Source organism: Corythoichthys intestinalis, chromosome 11 (assembly GCF_030265065.1).
Source record: "Corythoichthys intestinalis isolate RoL2023-P3 chromosome 11, ASM3026506v1, whole genome shotgun sequence".
NCBI classification, from domain to species: domain Eukaryota; kingdom Metazoa; phylum Chordata; class Actinopteri; order Syngnathiformes; family Syngnathidae; genus Corythoichthys; species Corythoichthys intestinalis.
Window position 1 is genome coordinate 35,582,234 of NC_080405.1, and position 23,801 is coordinate 35,606,034.

The window sequence follows — 23,801 nt, forward strand, 5'->3', positions numbered from 1 at the left end:
ACAAGCAAGATTTCTGGCTGTCAAAGAGGTCTAACTTCTTCTAACGAGGTCTAACAAGGTCTAACGAGGCTCCACTTGTTACCTGTATTAATGGCACCTGTTTTAACTCATTATTGGTATAAAAGACACCTGTCCACCACCTCAGTCAGTCACACTTTAAACTCCACTATGGCCAAGACCAAACAGCTGTCGAAGGACACCAGAGACATAATTGTAGACCTGCACCAGGCTGGGAAGACTGAATCTGCAATAGGTAAAACGCTTGGTGTAAAAAAATCAACTGTGGGAGCAATTATTAGAAAATGGAAGAATACAAGACCACTGACAATCTCCCTCGATCAGGCGCTCCATGCAAGATCTCACTCCTTGGCGTCAAAATGATAACAAGAACGGTGAGCAAAAATCCCAGAACCACACGGGGGGACCTACTGAATGACCTACAGTGAGCTGGGACCACAGTAACAAAGGCTACTATCAGTAACACAATGCGCCGCCAGGAACTCAAAACCTGCACTGCCAGATGTGTCCCCCTGCTGAAGCCAGTACACGTCCAGGCCTGTCTGCGGTTAGCTAGAGAGCATTTGGATGATCCAGAAGAGGACTGGGAGAATGTGTTATGGTCAGATGAAACCAAAATAGAACTTTTTGGTAGAAACACAGGTTCTCGTGTTTGGAGGAGAAAGAATACTGAATTGCATCCGAAGAACACCATACCCACTGTGAAGCATGGGGGTGAAAACGTCATGCTTTGGGGCTGTTTTTCTGCAAAAGGACCAGGACGACTGATCTGTGTAAAGGAAAGAATGAATGGGGCCATGTATCGAGAGATTTTGAGTGAAAATCTGAGTGAAGTTCTCCTGAACTCATTATATAATGGAAATAAGGTTGCTTAAATGTTGTCGGGGACAATTTGAGCATCCTGAAAAGTTGGTAGTGTTATGTCCCTACTGTCCCTATGCAAACCTACGCCTTTGGTTTGTTCATTCGCTGTCAACCCTCCCACTTCAAATGGATTAGACGTCTATCGCTGTCAATGACAGCCAATGAGTTAAGAGTTATAAAACGTAAAACACAAAAAGGCCATTTGATAAATTACGATTATATTCAATTGTGTAACAATTAGTGTAAAAATGCCGACAGCTGTGGCTTGATCTCCAGGTGACATATCTGCTTAGTGTTATCAAACAAATGAGGATGATTATCATTCAGTAGCGTGAGATTGTAGCAGCAAACATGCTATGCCTGCCATTAACTATGCAACCCACCCTGGCATTAAAAGGAGCTCAACACATGGGGGTAATAGGATTGCCCTGCCAGTCCATCTGTCAGGGGACTGAGCAGCAGCAAAGCCCAGTGACCAAGCACCCTGGCCCGCATCCACCTGCTCTGTCTGTCCTGGCTTTGCACTTTACTCTGGAGATATTTACTCAGCACTGAAATCTAACCTTTGTGTGCACACTCAGCCAAGTGTGTAAATCATATTAAAGGCGCAAGTAAAAGCAAGCAAAAAAAAAGTGCGAGAGAGGTGAGTTGGTTAGATTCTAAATGAGATAAATTGCCGCTTTTTTTGCACTGTGTTAATAGAGTACAGATGGAGGGAAATTGTAGTAGCAAGTGAATGAACAGTGTGACACAAGATGGGGGTGGTAAGAAGATGCTGAACGGAAGAGGAGAAAGATATAAAGGGGGGGCTATAGTTTGTGTAGGGGCTTTAAATCTAGCCTACAGGCTGCGCCTAAACCAGCAGGCTTTACTCTTGCTGCCATTCCAATTACATCAGCATGTGACTAATGCTTCATTGCTCCGAGTCCTCAGACCAGCAGGATTGGATTTCTTTTTCCCCTGACTCTCCTTTCCCCTCCCCCAAAATCCCCATCGCCAACTCCCTTGATAGTGAATTAATTGAAAAGAATGCATGTACAATCATTAGCTCAGGATGGAACATTCTGGGACAGAATTTATCAAGTGAACGGCTTGTGTGAGTGTTTTGGGGTTCAATCACCTACTGTGACCGATAAAATGTGAACGGTAAGATGTGAATTGATGAACAAATTAGCCTAAAGGTGAAAAAACATGCACGCACAATGTGGATTTGTGGAAGTACAGCCTCAACATGCTGAGTCAAAATGTCACTTAAGGGGGGAGAAAAATCATTTCACTTTACCTCTCCGGTTGCTAGGAAACTGCAATTCAATTGACATTGCAATGGAGTACAACAGCTGTCAACATAATTGGACAATTAACATCTTAAAATGTCTTTATGTTTCTCATATTCATTTCAATAACAGCCCAAACATGTTTCAACATGTTTTATACCGGTCGGGTTAATGAACTGAATATGAAGTACATGTTCTCAGATGAGCGAGGTTCCATTAGTCAAACGATCAGTAGTAATGTGTTCAGGGTAAAGGTACAAACAATAGCCTGACCCATTTGTTTGCTTCAGAATACACAGACAAACTGAGCGTGTTGTTAAGCGTGCTATATTTATCCTACAGCACTTCTATCTCTGTGGATGGATGAAAGATAGGCAAGTGGAAAGTAGGTTAAGCAGGTTAGAGAGTGAATACAAAGCCACCTACCCATGCACTATGTAAATGGACATGCAAACTCCCACACTCACGTTCAGGACCGTGGACAGTTCTCAATGTCGCAAAAGTACATTGTAGGAGTTTTTGTTCTGTATTAAAATAGAATATGATTTATTTATTTGTTATGTGTCTTTAGTTTACATGTTTTCAAAAATGCATTAAGAGGCAATATCTGAAATAAAAGCAATGTTATGCTTTGAGTTATGGGTTTTCCAACATGCAAGCCAATTCTGCCAATTTTTAATAATGCTTTGACTTCAAAAACCTACGAGCGGTGGATGGTGACAATGAACTCAGCTCACGTCACAAAAAGTAGCAGTTTGGTAGATAATGAGCAATTCTTGAAATTCTATTTTTTTTGCCACTACCAGTTAGAGCAAGGGTCAGGAACCTATGGCTCGCGAGCCGTATCTGGCTCTTTTGAGGAGTTCATCTGTCACCCTGTAATCTTAATTGTGGAACCGGCTGGCTTGCTTAACATAAGCGACCTGTGATGAGATGATGGCACATTCAAATATTGATCTTTGACATTTCAAACATACAGTGGGGCAATTGAGTATTTAGTCAACCACCAATTGTGCAAGTTCTCCTTCTTGAAAAGATTAGAGAGGCCTGCAATTGTCAACATGGGTAGACTTCAACGATGAGAGACAGAATGTGGTAAAAAAAAAAAAAAAAAAAAACTGACAATCACATTGTTTGATTTGTAAAGAATTTATTTCCAAATTAGAGTGGAAAATACAGTGGGGAGAACAAGTATTTGATACACTGGCAGTGTATCAAATACTTGTTCTCCCCACTGTAAGTATTTGGTCACCTACAAACAAGCAAGATTTCTGACTGTCAAAGAGGTCTAACTTCTTTTAACGAGGCTCCACTCGTTACCTGTTTTAACTCATTATCGGTATTAAAGACACCTGTCCACAACCACAGTCAGTTACAATCCAAACTCCACTATGGCCAAGACCAAAGAGCTGTCGAAGGACACCAGAGACAAAATTGTAGACCTGCACAAGACTGGGAAGACTGAATCTTCAATAGGTAAAACGCTTGGTGTAAAGAAATCAACTGTGCGAGCAATTATTAGAAAATGGAAGACATACAAGACCACTGATAATCTCCCTCGATCTGGGGCTCCATGCAAGATCTCACCCCGTGGCGTCAAAATGATAACAAGAACGGGGAGCAAAATTCCCAGAACCACACGGGTGGACCTAGTGAATGACCTACAGAGAGCTGGGACCACAGTAACAAAGGCTACTATCAGTAATACAATGCGCCGCCAGGGACTCAAATCCTGCACTGCCAGACGTGTCCCCCTGCTGAAGAAAGTACACGTCCAGGCCCGTCTGCAGTTCGGTATGTATCGGGGCCATGTATCGAGAGATTTTGAGTGAAAATCTCCTTCCGTCAGCAAGGGCATTGAAGATGAGACGTGGCTAGGTCTTTCAGCATGACAATGATCCCAAACACACAGCCAGGGCAACAAAGGAGTGGCTTCGTAAGAAGCATTTCAAGGTCCTGGAGTGGCCTAACCAGTCTCCAGATCTCAACCAAATAGAAAATCTGTGGAGGGAGTTGAAAGTCCGTGTTGCCCAACGACAGCCCCAAAACATCACTGCTCTAGAGGAGATCTGCATGGAGGAATGGGCCAAAATACCAGCAACAGTGTGTGAAAAGCTTGTGAAGAGTTACAGAAAACGTTTGGCCTCCGTTATTGCCAACAAAGGGTACAAAACAAAGTATTGAGATGAACTTTTGGTTTTGACCATATACTTATTTTCCACCATGATTTGCAAATAAATTCTTTAAAAATCAAACAATGTGATTTTCTGGGTGTTTTTTTCCACATTCTGTCTCACATGGTTGCGGTTTACCTATGTGGACAAATATAATATATTTTATATGAAGGCGCCTTTCTGGCACTCAAGGTCGCCGTACAATCATTTAAAACATTTAAACATATTAAAAGTGAGAAAATGAAAGTATAGAACGTTTAAGGAAATTTAAAATACTAAAAGAGATATATGGGCAGTTAAGAAAAAACAGAACTTATTGATTATTGTGGATAGGCTAGTCTAAACAGGTGAGTTTTGAGTTTTGATTGAAAAAGCGGAACACTCTGTATGGTTCTCGTAGAATCACATTTTTACATACTGTATGTTGGGTGTTTTGGCTTTCTCAGTCAAAAAGTTTCCCGATCCCTGAGTTAGAGTGTGCTATCCAATAGTGTACAGTACAAATGCTCTTTTTAGACCGTGATGTCGGCATTGTAATGCAGAAGTGTGACATTATATACAGTACACGCCCTCGCATACAACCCATGTTATCTCTGCTTATCTTCTCCGGTAATCTTTCAAAAAAAGAACTTGACGATCAAACACTGCTGCTATGGAAACGACTCTCAACATTACGACACATGAAGGATTTTTTCTTCATATTTTCCCCCAAACCAAAAACTCGTAGGAAAAAATGTGAAGAATAGATCAACATGCACAGATGTCCAAAAGACCAATTTAATGCCAGCAAGTTGAAGCCATTCACATTTCATATGCAGTAAACATTTTGTTGGCGGGCATGGTCCTTCAGGGGATGAAGAGGTAAGCCATTTTCATATTTTTACTAATTTTTTTAGCATGGCGTTTGCCGTGCTGCTTCTGTCTGACAATGAATGACCTTTTTTTTTTTTTTAAATGGTATCTGACTGCCACTGTTACCTTTTCTGTGGTAAAAAAAAACAACTTTAGTAAAGGGGAAGTGTAAATAAATTATAGAATTAAGATTTGTTTTTAATGAAAAAATGTAAAAGTGTTCGTTGGCTGTCTTTGTAGGATTTGCGATCACTACACAAAAATAGCAATGTAAATTGCCCCCAAGATCAGTCAGAGACGTAAGACAGGGCTTATGGTGGTAAAGGATAGATTGTTGAAACAGGAGCATGTCATTGTCAGTGGTGTGTCGCAATACACACAAGAAAAAGGTGTTGATAAAAAACTCTGGATGAGGTCGGCTCTGCTCTTTTTTTCCCATCTTTTTCAGCCCTCGACACTCAAACCATCTCTTTAACTGAACATTTGTATGTTCTTCCACATCTTTACCAGTGAATTTGGCACCAGGGACATCATTTTCAGACATAATTGGTAGGTTTAGCTCAGTAATCATGTCGTTCGTACACTATTTCCATTCATTTACTATTGGGGACAAACGGGAAGTTGACCCACCTAGCCACAATTGCTAACGTCATAAATATTATGAGATATTTATATATATATATATATATATATATATATATATATATATATATATATATATATATATATATATATATATATATATATATATATATATATATATATATCAGAGGTTGCGCTAGACATTTTCGTTGTCTGTCATTTTGACTGACAGGGTCATAAAAATCCGGTCATAGTCTATTTTTACCCATCACGTAAATTTTTAAAATGATAATGATGACATATTCAATAGTATTTAGTTTTCATTCATTTTAAATTAATATTGTAACGCTTGCTTGGCGGCGAAAAATTAGACACGGAAGTCGTGGTATTTTTCTCCCTTTTTACTCTGCTTACCGCCAACAACTCCGCCCCCAAAGAAAAGGAGGCAACGATATAGACCCCAATCACCAACGTCACACAATGATCTTAATTGTGGTTGTCAGCCCAAAATCTTCTAAATATATATTAAATGCATCTTACCAGATATAAAAAGACTACTACATAGTCTGTGGTGATCGTTTGGTGCCCAGATTTCTTGTCGAATTACAGCAGTCCATCTCGCTCTCATCTTCGCGTCTCTCAGAATACGGTAGAACTTCAAGTCTCTCCGTCTATCTTCTCTGTTACAGCAACCAACCGCCACACACGCTTTCACCATTTTGATTATTAATATTAACGAGCAGAAAAACACGCCGTAATAGGAGGCATGTACGTAGCGGTAATGTATAAACATGACGGGCTGACACACAATATGGCGGCTCCGGTCAGGGAGGCGGAGTTGTGACGTCATGTGATTGGGGTCTATACACAGGCGGCAATCTTGTCCATCAATTGGATGACGCGCTGGCACACCGGGTGCACCAATAAGAACCTCGCGTTGATGTGTCAATCACGGTGCCGCCGCCAGACCCCGGTTACGCTACAATATTTTGACAGAATAGCCAACGACGTCATGCATTAAGAGAGACAATAGCTAATTAATATGCTAACTCGCCACCCTGTGGTCTGGGGTGTGAATTGCAACCTGTCAAAATGACTGACGGACTTCAGTTTTTTCCGTCACCGTTTTAAAAAACCGGTCAACGACGGAAAATTTCCGGTTAACGCGACCCCTGATATATATATATATATATATATATATATATATATATATATATATATATATATTAGAAGAAATTAACAGGTCATCCAGACAGCTGTGACAAAAGTGTTTTGTTTTCAATTTTCGTGAAAAAGCAAACTCCACTTTTAATGCTGGAAGACAAAGGGACGAGACGCTACTTAAAAATCATAATCATTATGTATCAAAGAGCTCTTGGCCAAGTTACCTATTTGATGTGGAAGGAGTCGGGTTTGAATTATTACAATGCTGTCTTCATTTGAAGCAGTGTAGTCTGGCGTTTCAAACCCATCAATTTTATCATTTTCGCAGCCATTAATGAATGTTTTTGACATCTCAGGGAAAGGGCAGAATACGTCCCCCTTGAGAGGAGGGTTCAGCGCCAGTGCAATTTAAAAATACCCATTGAACTGTCACCAGACCAGCACATTAACAGAAATCCCTCCAAAACACGAGCAGATAGAGATGTAAATATCTGCTTCTTTTAAACCTCATTTATATTCTGAATTACAAACAAAGCTATACTGATGATATATATATTTTTAAGACAATGAATAATTTTCTTTTATGTGTTCCTAATGTGTGTTCGGCGACACACTGCCAGAGAGGGTGTCACCACAGCCATTCAGTCATGTTCTAACCAGCCCCATGTGACCACAGAGCATGTTCTTAGAGCACCTCGGCCCACACAAAAAAAGAACGCCTCTTTATTACAATAGTCCACACAGCACTGTGTCAACAAAAAGGCAAACACTTGCGAGCGTGTCTCATTTAGAGGCTGTAATCTCCAGGAAAATCCCATTTGGCAGAGCAGCTGCCAGCGTGGATCACAGATAGAGTGTAGTTAGGATGCCCACAGGGTGGCAAGCTGTCCAGCCACACTTTTCTCTTTAATAGACACACACACTTGAGCTTAAGGTGGATCAGCACCACCACAGTGATAAATGCCACTTGTTTTAACAGAAACATGTCTTGGGTTCAGAGAGACAGATTCTCATTGGCAAAGGATTTCATTTTTATTGCTTATGCTATTGATCTGGCATGAGGGATCAAGGTTGCAAAGTAACCTAAGGGGCTGATTATCTGAAACAGCAGAATGGAAGCAGAATTTCTCAGAGCAGTGGCCTGTCCCAGTATGTTAGTCATCCTGCCCGTTTGTCAAGTGGTACATCTGATGAGGGTCCCAAAACAGTAAATCCTTGTAAAACTATAATATAAAATATATCTTTAAAAAACTGAAAGAAAGAAAAGAAAATACAAGGGACAAAAAACAGCAAAATGTTTCAATTTACTTTACAGATCGTTGACGGAGTTTGCATGGGGAATTGCCGCCCCCTTGTGGATACGAACTAGACTGATTTTAACCTTCATGTCACAGCGATTTTGGTTAAAAAAATAATAATAATAAAAAAAAAAGGCCATTGAAATAATTTAGCAATGTAATCAACGTGAAAGAAATTAAGTATGCTGATAACAACGCCACAAATTTTGTCATAAGGTCTTATTTTAATTTGTTTGTTGCTGGAATTATAATTAAAATATAAAATCAGATCCTGTGTGGATGTTTTCATGTTGGGTAGTACGTGTGAAGAGTGTGTACTGCCAAAAGTGGTGGTTGTGGTGTTTCGATGGGGGGGTCGTTTACTAAATGTAAAGAAAGACAATGACAATGATGAATATTTTTCATTAATATCTCCTAACTAACTTGAATTTTATGTCCTTTTTTAAAGCTATTTCCAGCCACGAAAACAACACTTTAATCACGTCGATTAATTATTTGGCATGGTCATTCATTATTTTTAGAGGAGTGTGGGGGTCGTTTATACATGTAATATTTCACTGGTGGATTATAATCCTATTTTTCCAGCATCTACATAGACATAAAAGTCCATCGCAAAAGGAGCAACTGTGCAAAAATAACATGATCTTGGAGCACCATCGTCTGGCCAAAATATGTATTACATCAAACACCTTTCTAATAGCAACGCGCAGATGCTGAACATTATCAAAGTAATGTTAAATAGCTTTGCTGAAATACAAGATAAGATTTCAAAACATTTAACATTTGATAGGCATACCATGTGTGTTCTCGGGCAAACCCTACAGAACAAATTTATTTAGACATAATGTGACAGTATCAATTTCAGATCCATATTTGGCCTGCCTCAGGGTGCATAGTAAGCAGAACTAATGACCAGCAACACACAGGGAGCGAGTTGCCAGCTGAGGACTGGCTTAGGAGCTCATCACTGACTGACGGAGGCTTGAGATTCTGATTCACACACCAGAGGTTATGCACATGTGCACCAGAAAACAGATAAACGCACAGTATGAACTGACATATTGAAACAGGGTGAGATTAGGCAGAGCTGTTATGCATATGAAGAAATTCAGCACACCTTTGGCTGAAAAGGACATTTTTATACACAAACACAATATTACAAAGAACACACTGCCTCACAGACGTATTTTCCGAATATACATGTCAACATACAAGCGGTAACAGTGTGTGTTGACAAACTTGTAAATGAACGTTTTAAGCGAGTGTAAACAGTAAACAACCTTTGTGCCAGAACAGCTTGGCCCAGTTGCACACTGTCAATACTAATGACATCAGGACACAAAGTATCACTATGGTAACCTGGAAGCCGTGACCCTATCCCATCAGCCCTCCGTACGAGCGGAAAGCCAGGAGAAAAGCTTGTCAATGAGCAGAGAAAAGGAGAAAAGGGTAAAGAGGCAGAGACTGAGAAAATGGTGAAGATAAGGAGTGAACCTATGAATTAAAAAAAAAAGAAAGAAATAAAAACGGGAGCAGGTGGTTGTTAATAGGCCAGCGCCAAGTGCTTGGTATGGAAAGAGGCAGCTCAGTATGCCACAGCCAAGCCCAACATTCAACTCTTTGCCCCCTGAAATCTTCTTCCTCCGCCCCCCTTCTCCAACATTCATCACCACCTTTTTCCATCCATCCGTCTCGCATATAGACTCAGCAGCACTTGCAAGCAGGACTGATGGGCTTAGTGAAATATCCCCCCAAGTGTGCTGTCACTTAAATCACTTTAGTACTATACACTGTTCTCTCAGGGCGCCATTTCCAAGTACACTTTTGTCAAAATACTGTATGCCCTGAACATTTGCTACCATTTGGTACCAGTAAATTGGATCTAAAAATTGTATTGGAAAAATGTGAATTAGTGTTCAAATATGCTGGTCAGCACATGCTGTGGAATGTTCTAAGTCTGCTTTAATGTATGAATTTCCAGGCTGGAACCTTAGGCCTTTCTGTGGAGAGTTCTTCCCATATTTCAAAAACTTGCACATTAGGTTAATATGAGGACTCTCAGGCTAAGTTTTTTCGTGTTTTTCCGACTCCCGTGAGGCATCAACTTGACTGTCTGAAAAGGAAAAGTTGCATAAAAGTGGACCATTTCAAATCCTATGTAGGTCAACTTCGTATGTGGTTAGAGTCTGACCTGAGACACATTTTCCAGAATGTGGCTGCGGTCTGAACTGTCAAGTCCCCCAAATCAGAATTCATGCAGCAATTACGTCAGCAAAGAGCGAGAGAGACGGGGCGCTACAGTAGCGATGGAGCTGTGCATTAGCGTTAGCACCTAGCTTGAACGCGACTTTTAGGGAAGAGGCGGACTTGACAACAGTAATCAAAAAACGAAATGCTCGGTTTTCTTTCTGTGCTCCAAATGATCAATATTTCAAGATTGCTTACACGGCAGAGAGTCGGGGCAAACTGCCCGTAAATGTGTGCGTCATGCACGCATACAAGCCCTAGCAAAAAGTATGGAATCACCAGTCTTGGATAAGGATGGGAATTGATAGGATTTTTACGATATTGCTTAACGATTCGATTCTTTATCGATTCTCTTATCGATTCTAATTTGGGGAAAAAGAAGAACAAACGTTTTGATTGGCATCGAGTTTGTGCAATCAGAAGTCACAACCTTACAAACTCACAACGAGATCAAAAGAGGCCCAAAGCCTCAATGTTAACTGTGGCAATAAGTGGCAAATACACAAGAATGTGTAACATTTTACTGAAACATTTATCTAATAGAAATAAAAAATATTGGTATATATTGGCAGATAGTTTGTTGTTCTGCCTTTGGCAATATGTGTTAAAGCAGGGGTCCCCAAACTTTTTCCTGTGAGGGCCACATAACTTTTCCCTTCTCTGATGAGGGGCCGGGGTCAGTTTGTAACAGAAAAAGTGTGACGATTGCAGAAGTGCATAAATGTAAAAAATGATTGTTTTTCAGAAAGCCACAATCAAATAACCCTTTCTGGATTCTTTATAACAATAATAATACTAATAATTAATAATAAAAACATTATTAATTAAATCGATAATAACCAAATAACCCTCTCTGAATTCTTCAAGGAAAAGGCCAGGAAATAAATAACACGACTGAGAAAAAAAAAAAATGGCCGGACCAAATGTGGAGGCGGGCCGTATTTGGGCCGCGGGCCGCAGTTCGGGGACTACTGGGTTAACGTGTATTATTTTACCATTACATTGAATTGCATGCCTTTTAGTTTTTGTGGTGCTTACACGCTCAAGTGGGGGCGCCCTTGCGCTTCCTCACGCGAAGAAGAACGCGCTCACGTGAAGAAGAGCGTGCTTACACCCAAAGAAGAAATGCCCATCCAAGTGAGTGAGCGAGTTAGTGAGAGAGGGAAACACTTCTACGAGCCTACGTTCTTTGTTAATGTTAATATCTGCGGAGGTAACGCCTGTATGTATCATCTTTTGTGTTGTTGTTGTTGTGTTTCCACTCGCGATCGGACACTTAAATCCAGTTGTGTAGTGGTTTGAACGATGTGCTAATGCTAGCGAACGAATGCTAACCATTTGTTATTACTGTTATTAGCAGCTAATCATCGCTGATTTACGTTGATGCAAACCTGTTTGTTATTGGGGGCGAAATTGATTTGTTTCATTTCTATTCTTAGTTTCACTCTTCAAGTAATGGTTGAATAAAGTCAGCAAATTATACCAACGTCTTCTGCATCGTCATTTGGGAGTTTAGCTAGCTGTATAGCCAGGACTGAGCCTTAGCCTCTCTGTGAGGACAGCGCAGTCGTATTCCCTCCCGATGCAGTTATCTCCACCTTACAATGACTGCAAGTCGCTTTGTTGTAATTTTTCCTCATGAAGTGAAGACACACTTTCGAGCGTTTGAACGTACGTGCTGTCATTGTTATGTTTATGGCTGCAATGCTCGTGCTTACCCGTCGTAACCTTTCATTTTCACACTCTTTCCTGGTGAAGTGTAGTCAAACTTTGGAGCGAGTGGTTCTTGGCGCCATGCTAGTTTGATGCGTCTGGACAACAACACACGTCACGACGCAATACGCGTCTTTAGGAATCGTTAAAGGGATCGTTAAGGCTTTTTCATTGTGATGTCGACGCCTCGAAACACTCGGAACCGGTTCCGAATTGGAATCGGATTTCGATTCCCATCCCTAGTCTTGGACAAGCGCTCACTCAGACATTTTATCATGTAGAACAAACTCAGATAAAAAGCTTGAAAAAAATAATGAATTAGTTCAAAAGTGCAACTCTTTAGCTTTCAGAAATAATTAGTTCAAAAGTGCAACTCTTTAGCATTCAGAAACACTAAAAGAAATTAATAAAAAAACATTGTGGTGGTCAGTAAATCTTGATTTTATAGAACAAGTGCAGGGAAATATATGTGGAATCACTCCATTCTGAGGGGAAAAAAATAGAATCATTAGAAACAAACAAAGAAATAACAATCAAAACACATCTCTAGTATTTAGTAGCACCACCTCTAGCTTTTATGACAGCTTGCAGTCTCTGAGGCATGGACTTGACGAGTATTCTTCATGAATTTGGTGCCCACTCTCTTTGATTGCAGTTCCCAGATCATCCTAGCAGGTCGGAGCCTTGCTGTGGACCATTTTTTTCCATTTCCACCACAGGTTTTGAATAGGGTTGAGATCTGGGCTATTTGCAGGCTGGCATTGACTGAGTCTTTCTCCAAGGAATGCTTTAACAGTTTTAGCTCTGTGGCATGATGCATTGTCATCTTGGAAAATGACAAACATATTTTCAATTGAAGGGATAAGAAAGCTGTCTAAAATTTCAATGTAAACTTGTGCATTTATTGAAGATTTAACCACAGCCATCTCCACAGTGCCTTTGCCTTACATGCAGCCCCATATCATCAAGGACTGAGGGAATTTTGATCCCAGGCAGTCATCTTTGTAAATTTCACTGGAACTGGAACTGAAACAACACCAAACAAAAGTTCCAGCATCATCCTGTCCAATGCAGATTCTTGAGTCTTGACACCTTGTCCAATGCAGATTCTTGACTCTTGACACGATGATGATGACGATGATGCTAGAACTTTTGTTTGAGACTGGTGAGTTCATATTTTTTTGCTAGGGGTTGTATCAAATTAGCAATCCAGATAAACTTTGAATATAAGACTAAACAGGGATTATTTATCTCTGTTATTTGTTTCCTCTTTTTGGAAATCAAAATATGATCACCCTAGAATGACGTCGAGGAAGCATGTGTCGTCATTTTTTTTTTTTAATGCTCCTGCGCATGCGGGTCAGTTTGCTTAGCGGATGTCAGACTGCGAACTGGTGCACAGGGCTCAATAGACAAAGGCAGTCTGGACGGGCACGCCCAAAAATCATATATGACAAAAAATCGGAATTGTGCATTAAGACCTCTGGTATGAACATTTCCTAAGGGTCTTGTAGGTGTGAATGTCAGTGCTATATGCAGTCTGTACGTGCCTTGAGACTGACTGTGGCTCACTTCTCTTAGCTGAGATGGACTCAAATTCACTTGTGGCCAAAATGTAGGAAATGGATGCCCAATAACATCGTGTCTGAAGCAAATCACATTGCAAGATAACGATTTTCTATTTATCCAGAGTCAATTCCATTCCGTCTAATTCAGTGGTTCTCAAAGTGTAGTACAAGTACATCGAACATACAAGAAACAATGTTTTACAGTAATTTGGAATAAAACTGTCAAGTTCAAACACAAATACTTTGCCTTATTCTTGCATTCACCTTTGGCCTACTATTATTGAAGGAAGTAGTACACTATATTTTTCTGTATTTATTGATTCACTGTTTGTATTACTTTAACACACCCAATACAAAGGAAATAGCATTTAAATCATAGTTTAAGACAACAAGTGGAATATATTTGAAGTTTGAGAAGTTGGACTTGGAGTGATCGGAATTTGCAACGGCAAGACAACGGGCAAGTAAGTGCGATAACAACTGCAGGATGCCTGCTGACTACAGAAGTTCAACGCGCATGTCATGCAACTGACTGACCGAGATTGACTCTGACGGAGCAAGACAAGCAGGGGAGGGCCAAGTCATTTACAAGCCCACGTCTGGACAACCAAATCCCACCACCAGCTCTTCTGGTAACCAACAATTGATTAGTCCAGAACAATGAAAGGACATCATCTCCTCACACAAGGAACGTCTGATAATGGAGGAACCCGTGACTGAGAAGTTGGCACTTAGCAAACACGTGCCGCTGAGGCTGGCAAAATCCTCTACTCTCATTGGACTGACAACAGTAACACCTGAACTCTCCTGCCCAGTCAAGACAATAACAGACAATAACCCTACACAATGCCCAAACACACTCTTCTTTCAGACCACAGCGCGCCTCGCCAGGGCTTTTAAAAAGACTGAATATTTAACGAATCCCTGCCATTTTTCTCAGGAATCTTTTGAACATGGATCCAGCCTTCCTCTTCGTCTGGGTCTGTTTGCTGTTTTTGCCTTGCTGTCTTAATGCTGTTGACTTAGAATAAATTGTCATCTTGTGTTTTGAAGCCTTTTTCCAGCTTTTCAAATGGAATCAGTACAAGGGGTTAAAACTAAGGTGGACGCGCGGAGTTTGGCCTTTTGGCCGGGTTGTTGGGGTTGCGTTGGCCCGGGCCGTTGGAATTGCGCTAGCGTGGCTCCGGCGGTTTGGCTGGTGTGAGTCTGGCAATCTGGCTAAAAGGTCAAATTCTAACACTATACAGTATAGTATTTTAAATTAGTTCATGGCTGTTGTACAGTACTTGGGCAGCTATTCCCTGTAAAGATAATCAGAGAGTTATTTCTACATACATTATTGTATCATACAAAGACTGAGCAATGTGCTCAGCTGTTTGTCATTAAGTGTGAGACGCAGGCTGTTTGACGTATGCTTCTGTGTTTATAAATGGTTGACTAACCCAGTGTGTTGCTGTTATGTGGACTGACACACAACACCGAGCAAAGACCATTATTCAAACATATTGTTGGAGTTTTATCAAGTGATTTTTCAGGAATAGCATTCTCAGCGGACCCATTTTGAGTGCGTATGTATTTTTTTGTTTGCTTGTATTTACACAATCCATTTATAATATCCAGCTCCTAGATTCTAAGTTTTGAACTTCTAATACCTGGAGAAACTTAAGCAAGTTTAAGCAAGTCTCAAATCTCATCCCACGGCAAACACAATTTCTGCTCAGACGGTCACAGAACAAGTTGGTCGGATCGATGCTGAATAATTTCTGCAAAGCAAGGTCAGAAAGAACAAAAGGATGTTTCATCCAAATGACTAGTTAAAAAATACCTATTAGGATTTATTAATGTGAATTTTAAAAAAATTGCACCTGAATTCAAATGACTTCTCCTTATAAATAAAAAATATTATTTTATACAGTTTAATACAATAATTTCTTCATAATATGGTACATTTAGCTAGTTTCAAACAAAAACAATAAGTTTGATCCAACAGTAACTATATTTTATGTTCAAGAAAGTGTATGGAACAGATTGAGAATTAAAAAAAAAAAAAAATCACAATATGTTATCTTTAGAAATACATCTAAAGAACATACTTAGGTGTTGCCACCATTCATGATTTAAATTTGCAAACATGTGTTAGGCTTGATAAACTACATTGATCAAAAGTGTGATAAGTTATTTCCTGAAGTAAATCAAGTCAATTTCCAATGATGTATCTTAATGACTCCAGAAGTAGAAGAGACTAAATCTTACAAAAGCAACATTTTACTGGCTTACATAAATTTTGTGACTAAAATACTTCACAGCAGGTGGTCCACACTTGCTCCCTTGCTTTATTGCTTTCCAATAAATGAGATGGCATTTGAAAACGAATCATAAACCACAGTGACAGACAGAAAATTGGCTTGCCGAATTATGACTCTACTTTGCAACGTGCGTCTGTGCGTGCGTTTGTTTAGAAAGAGCAAATGAAAAACAATCAAAAAGGAAAGCTATACATTACATTTACTGTACGTCTTCCTTATACTGCAGTACTAGGCTACAAACAGTATACTGCATAGTACAGTACACTCATTGTCTACGGATTTGATTGATCTGCTCAATAATAATCACACATTTGTTGCAATAAAATACATTATGTGAACCAAAATATAAAGGATACAAATAAAAGTGGTTGTATCATTATTTATATTTTCATTTTAGCATTATTTTAATTGTCTTAAAATGTAGTTATTGGAAAAACAATGTATACATTTTGATCGGAAGTCAAAAAGTCTGGCTCTAACGGGATGTCTCTATCACGCATTACATTAAACATAAAATCTAAATTCACCAATAATCTTTTTTCCTCAGAATGACATTAATGAATTCAATAATATTATTCAGCTTTTCGACCTGTCATCAACTCCAATTATGATTCAGTGCAGTTGTTCTACTAATACCAAGTACAGAAAAACATTGCTAAATGCATGCCCCTGACCGTGCATCCAACCTGAACTTTGGATAAAATTGCGATGCAGTTTTTGTATTATCTTGTATACTATATCTAAGGTTGTGCAATAGAACAGCTTGTGTTTAGAACATAGAACAGCTTCAGTTTATGTAAGTAAAGTATAAACTTGATGATTTTATATATAGTATATCAATATTTTTAAAATAAGCAACCTCATACCATGAGAAAAAAAAAATGCCACAGCCGGGATTACCAGTTTATATCGTTAGGTTTACTCAGGGCTGAAAGTGGGCCAGAACGGGCCGGAACTCCCTACCGGCATGAGTTTCGGGGCCGGAACACCTTTCCAGCATACGGTGCTTTGATCCCAAAAATATGACGGCAACTGTCAAAACTCCATGTTTAAAAAAAACCCCTGCGACAAACGCATCTCCAAAAAGAACAATCAACTAATGTCAGATTTACATACACAAGTGTTAACAACAAGCCCTAATAAAGAGCCTGTGTAATCCGTTTTCCCGGATATTTATTATTTATTTATTTCTTCTATGTTGTTCTTTCCAGTGTGTCTCTGTATCGCACAACTCGCGTCGCTGAGCACATGCAGACAGCACAAAAAAAAGTACAACAGATGGGGGGGGGGTGGGAGTTGTTTAATTAAAAGGGCAAGACAATGTAAAAATGATCAGATCTTTATCAAAAAGGAAAGAGTTGATGAGGTTATTTGATTTTATTTGGGAGGTTCAGAATATCTTCCATGTTAATTTTCTCTTTGGACTTGTTTTTGTTCATTTATGTAAGGCTACGTATTAATTTCCTTATAATTAAAATAAAAAGTCAATGTTGCTTCATCTTCAAAATATATTCCATTTCACTGTGCATAATGTGAGTCATTTGTACTTATTTTTTGTTAAAAGATTTGTACTTGTTTTTTGTTAATAAAGATATGAGTAACATACACTATTTAAAAAAAAAAAGTCAATGTTTACCTTATCTTCAGTGCAAGTGCCTAAATAACATTTGGATCATTATTTATGTTAGTTTTAAATAATATATTTGGTTCTATAAAACAAGAGGTTAATTTTTATTTGGTTAAATAAGACAGTTTATTCGGGTTTGGTGGCAGCAATGGCTTTTTTTTTGGGAGGCAGTCGTGCAAGGCAGAAGAAGCCAGATTGAGCCCAGACAGTTTTTTGACCTCTCTTTCCCTCCCTGGATTAATCTCGTTTTATGTTCTATGTTTTTTTTGGATCCCTCAGTTTGTACTTTTGTTGACGTCTTTTGTTGGAATTAAAGGAACGAACTCAATACGAGCAGTGGGAGTATTTATAGGCCGCTGTCCAGTGGGCTGGTGAGGAGAACGAGGAGGAGAGCGTCTATTCTGAGGGCTTTCGTTGTGGATTCTACATTCAGTTTTAATGTAAATACTATGTTTTTTAATAGTTCAAATTGAATTTTTGCATTTAGATTTGAGGAAGTGAGGGAAAATAAAAATTAGATGGAGTTTTAGATGGAATTTCGTAAATCAGTGTAAATATATGATTTTGAATGGAAATCAGTTTCTCACTCATGTCTTGTTTCAGTGTAATGCACTAGCCTAATGTGAAACCTTTCATTCATTCATTCATTCATTCATTCATTTTCCGAGCCGCTTATCCTTACGAGGGTCACGGGGTGCTGGAGCCAGTCTCAGCTAACTATGAGCAGTAGGCAGTAGAGGTGGGAACCTTTGGGCACCTAACGATTCGATTACGATTCAGAGGCTACGGTTCGATTATAAATCGATTCTTGATGCACCCCCCTTGCCCCCAGCTATTAGCTGCTTATAATGTTTTGTACATTAATTACAAAAATTGTACAAAAGTCCTCTAAGGCTTAAATAAACGACTATTTCAGTATGAAGTTAACAGTTCAAAACAGTAAATAAAATACTCAAGACCCCATTCTGTATCAGCAGCTTTAAACTACATTCAATTAATTTAATTTTGTGAATCAACCTTTAAAGTTGTTCAAATTGCTCCAATTATTCCATAATTTCCCTTCTGCCTGCTTTCGACACGTGAAAGTTTTTTAAATTGTTTTAAAAATACTAGTCTTTCTCAAAAAAAAAATGCATATTTTGATAAAGTTCATTATCTTCTGTAATGTACTGATAAACATTACTTTCATATATTTTAGATTGATTACACACAACTGAAGTAGTTCAAGCCTTTTATTGTTTTAACATTGATGACGTTTGCAAAAAAGTCAAGAAAAAACAAAAATCCCTATCTCAAAAAATTTGCATATTTGTTCCGACGAATACAAAAAAGTGTTTTTTAATACAAAAAAAGTCAACCTTCAATTAATTATATTAGCTATGCACTCAATATTTGGTCGGGAATCCTTTTGCAGAAATTACTGCTATACTGCTTCAATGCGGCGTGGCATGGAGGCAATCAGCCTGTGGCACTGTTGAGGTGTTATGGAGGCCCAGGATGCTTCGATAGCGGCCTTAACCTCATCCACAGTGTTGGGTCTGGTATCTCTCAACTACCTCTTCACAATATCCCACAGATTCTCTATGGGGTTCAGGTCAGGAGAGTTGGCAGGCCAATTGAGCAATGTAATGGCATGGTCACTAAACCATTTACCAGTGGTTTTGGCACTGTGAGCAGGTGCCAGGTCGTGCTGAAAAATGAAATCTTCATCTCCATAAAGCTTTTCAGCAGATGGAAGCACGAAGTGCTCCACGATCTCCTGATAGCTAGCTGCATTGACCCTGCCCTTGATAAAACACAGTAGACCAACACCAGCAGCTGACATGGCACCCCAGACCATCACTGACTGTGGGTACTTGACACCGGACTAGAGGCATTTTGGCATTTCCTTCTCCCCAGTCTTCCACCAAACTCTGGCACCTTGATTTCCGAATGCCATGCAAAACTTGTTTTCCTTTGAAAAAAGTACTTTGGACCACTGAGCAACAGTCCAGTGCTGCTTCTCTGTAGCCCAGGTCAGGCACTTCTGCCGCTATTTCAGGTTCAAAAGTGGCTTGACCTGGGGAATGCGGCACCTGTAGCCCATTTCCAGGTTTCTGCAGGTGCCTCAAGGTCTGGAATCGGCCCTTCTCCACAATCTTTCTCAGGGTGCTGTCACCTCTTCTGGTTGTGCAGCGTTTCCTGCCACACTTTTTCCTTCCCCCAGACTTCCTACTGAGGTGCCTTGATACAGCACTCTGGGAACAGCCTATTTGCTCAGAAATGTCTTTCTGTGTCTTAGCCTCTTGCTTGACGGTGTCAATGATGGCCTTCTGGACAGCAGTCAGGTCGGCAGTCTTGCCAATTATTGCGGTTTTGAGTAATGAACCAGGCTGGGAGTTTTTAAAAGCCTCAGGAATCTTTCGAAGGGGTTTTGAGTTGATTTGTTGATCCAGATGATTAGGTTAGTAGCTTCTTTAGAGTACCTTTTCATAATATGCAAATTTTTTGAGATAGGAATTTTTGTTTTTTCTGGACTTTTTTGCCAATATCATTAATATTAAAACAATAAAAGGCTTGAGCTACATCAGTTGTGTGTAATGAATCTAAAATATACGAAAGTCTAATGTTTATCAGTACATTACAGAAAATAATGAACTTTATCACAATATGCTAATTTTTAGAGAAGGACTAGTAGATTCAAGTCAAGATTTTCCCCATTTAGGAGTATTTTAGATAAAAAGTTAATTAGGTTCGCTTGGAAGGTTCGCTACAACAGCCTTGCAGGGAAATCTACTGCTTTAAGATGGCGGCTGTTTACTAACGCCGGCAATGGTGTCATTTTGCATTTAGTTTTCTATACAAGTGTTGCTAACGATGCCAAGTCTGTCATTTCGCATCTAGTTCTTTATACATGTGATATCTACCATAGCATTATGTGGACGTAGTTTGTAGCGGCTGTCGGCAGCAGTCAGGTATACTTTAAGTTTTGTTGTTGTTGTTTTTTTTTTATCTAGCGGCATGAGTTAAGCCAGAGCCGTGAGTTGAGCAATGTCATTACCCGGGTAATGACAAGCATGATGTTTACGCTCGGTCCGTTCCTCATTGCGTTGCGAAGACCGCGCTGACTGTTCGCTTTACTTGACATATTTCAATAATCGGAATTTGAATGTTTGTGAGTCGTTCTCGAATCTTCCATGGCCGAATCGCGAATAATCTTTGAATCGGAAATTTCTCACACCTCTAGTAGGCAGGGTAAACCCTGAATCGGTTGCAAGTCAATCCCAAGGTACAAGGAGACTGACAACCATTTGCGCACACACTCATACCTAGGGAATATTTAGTGTTCGATCAGCCTAGCATGCATGTTTTTGGGATGTGGGGAGAAACTGGAGTACCCAGATAAAACCCACGCAGGCACTGGGAGAACATGCAAACTCAACACAGGAAAGCCAGAGCCCGGGATTAAACCCTTGATCTCAGAACTGTGAGGCGGACGTGCTAACCACTGCGTGTGTGAAACCTGTTGTGTTTTATTGAGTGTTATATTTATAACTGGGCCAAAAGAGTTTTCAGTGGTTTTATGAGGTTTTACCCCCACTCAAAATTTTTTTTTTTAAAAAGGGCTCCGTGCTGACCTTTATGTAAGGGAGTTCTGGCAAGAAATTCTTGTCACTTTTACCCCTGGGTTTACTCGAGATGACCAGCACAGTATACCCAATATATCAGTATATCAATTGATTTTCCCAACTATTGTCCAACCAATTTGGGTGTATTCATTCTTACCATACCCACAGTATAATCGTCAGGTTTGTGTGCACCCTGTATTTGAGTGTAAGGTGATGATGTAACACTTTTTCTCGCTCATAACGCGCAACCACGACTGTTCAGGGTGCTGACACGACACCCTTATAAAACAGCATTCTTCTTGTGTAGTCATCCCCGCTCCCGGCCATGTTTATCCCTGATCCCCATCGACCCCGGTATACTGAGGTTATTCCATGCAAACAGAGGAGTGATGACTTTGCAAGGCTATTTTCAGAGGCAGATTGAAAATAGTGTTAGGAAGGGAGAAAAAAAAGCATTAAAAGTCCAAGATGGAATGTTTCCATTACTCCAGTAGGTGCAGGCTGACAGCATTAACTCACTTCAAAATAGACTTTGTTTTTTCTTTGCAGGGGCTTGTTTAAAAGAAGTACTGTTTAGGTTAGTGTCCAACTTGTGTTGTTTAGGCCACGTGCCTCAATTTCTACCCAGGGCCCCTTAAGCTGGGAAACTGAGCCCACCTTCCCCTTCATCCTCAGGGAATCTCAATGAGATCAGAAAGTAAACTGCCATCTGGGGCCATATGCACGTCTAATCCTTTTGGAAGATCAGATTTCCACCCTCAATTAATCAATATTTCCTCAGCAAGAATTACTGAATGATAATACTCGAGATTATACAATTTGTACTGTATTTTCTTATTTTACAGGAACATCTCATTAGTTGGGACAAAAAAACATTCACCCTCAAACCTGAAGGAGATAGTACCCAGGCACCGTCTAACTGTTTGCATTATTCTAACACTCTTAATATAATCAATCAGGGAATAGTATCATTTCTCGTATTTACTGTTTGACTGCTTGTATTACTCTAACACACCCAATATAAAATAAATAGCACTTATACCATATTTTAAGAAAAAACAAGCAAAATATAGGTTATAAGAGATAAACAACGCCTTCTTATCATGGAATCATGCAACTGACTGAGCAAGTTTGACGCTGACAAACCCACTTCTGCCCCACCAACTCTCGTAATCAGTTCTCCCGGACAGTCCAGAACAAATAGCGGGACGCCCTGTCCCAACACAAGGAACACCGGAGAACACCCGATATCCAACTGAAAACACGACTGATAAGACTCCAAGAGCCCCTTTGACGCTGAGGTGGCAAAAGCCACAACCCTCTTTGCCCGGACAACAGTAACTCCCGGATCCTCCTGTCCAATCCACAAACAGACAATAATCCTAAACACACCCTTCTTCCTGCCCACGGCCCGCCCAGCGAGAGCCTTCAAAAAACTGAATGATTAACTAAGCGTTGTGATTTTTCTCGGGAACCTTTTGTTGACGTGTGATAGGGTGACCTTGCCTCCCCAATGTTTCTGTTTTGCCTTGCCATTTTGATCGCTGTCGACCTGAATAAATTTTGCCTGGCACGGCCAGACTGTTCTCCCTGTATTGTTCGAACACTGTGAGAATAGTCTGGGACCCAGCTCCTTAATGGCCTCTCGAGGCAAACAAAATCATCCATCCAATCAGATTCGATTATTTGCGTGACGTGTTCATAACGAGCAACGTCACTCTTGCGCGTCGAAAGTCGTCTTCACAACAACACAGATGGCGAACTGGAGAGCCAAGAATATGTTCCAATCTGCGGTAAAATCAGTTTTAAATTACCAAAAACACATCAACACAAGTCATTGACAACAGTGTGTCTCGCGCTAGCCGTGTTGAATAAACTTCTCGATTCCCCGCTTGCACTAGTTTCTTGTCGCTTTACCAACGTCACGTCCGCCCATCGCTGATTGGTCCACTCTGCTGTCTGTTTGCTGTGGCTTGCTCCACCCTGGGAATTTGATCCGCTGCACGGTCGCTAGACTCAATCACTGGAACAGCGGTGAGTCTGGAGTTCCAGGCTAGAATAAATTATCAACTTGTTTTCAGTGAGCCTTCTTTAAACCTTTCAAAATGGAGTCAGTACAAAGTGGTTAAGACTCAGGTGAACGCACGGAGTTTGGCCTTTTGGCTAGATTGTCGAGTTCTCGCCAGCCCAGGTCATTGGAGCTGTGCCAGCGCGTGTCCGGCGGTTCGGCTGGCACGATCCCGGCGTTCTGGCTAGAAGGTCAGATTCCTTCAATCCTATGGGGAATTTTCAATCGAGTTACATTATGGAACTCATGTTAGCAATGCTCCTCAGTTTAATATGCTATTTTTCTAAAAAGAGGACAAAAAACATTTACCCCCAAGGAACAACTTGTCTCATTCACCTCATTGGAACTTTCATAAAACCACTGAGACAGATGGGCAGGGAGAGGGAGTGCACATCCCAGCGTTCTATATATACATTTCACACCCAATAGTAGTCTTTC

The 23,801-nt window shown here is 40.1% G+C and overlaps 1 protein-coding gene across 1 annotated transcript in view; it reads right to left on the bottom strand.

Annotated features, from left to right (window-relative positions):
- LOC130923752 (serine/threonine-protein phosphatase 2A 55 kDa regulatory subunit B beta isoform) overlaps positions 1–23,801 on the bottom strand; it is a 100,863-nt gene that overhangs the window by 68,880 nt on the left and 8,182 nt on the right. The gene's annotated exons all lie outside the window — the stretch shown is intronic.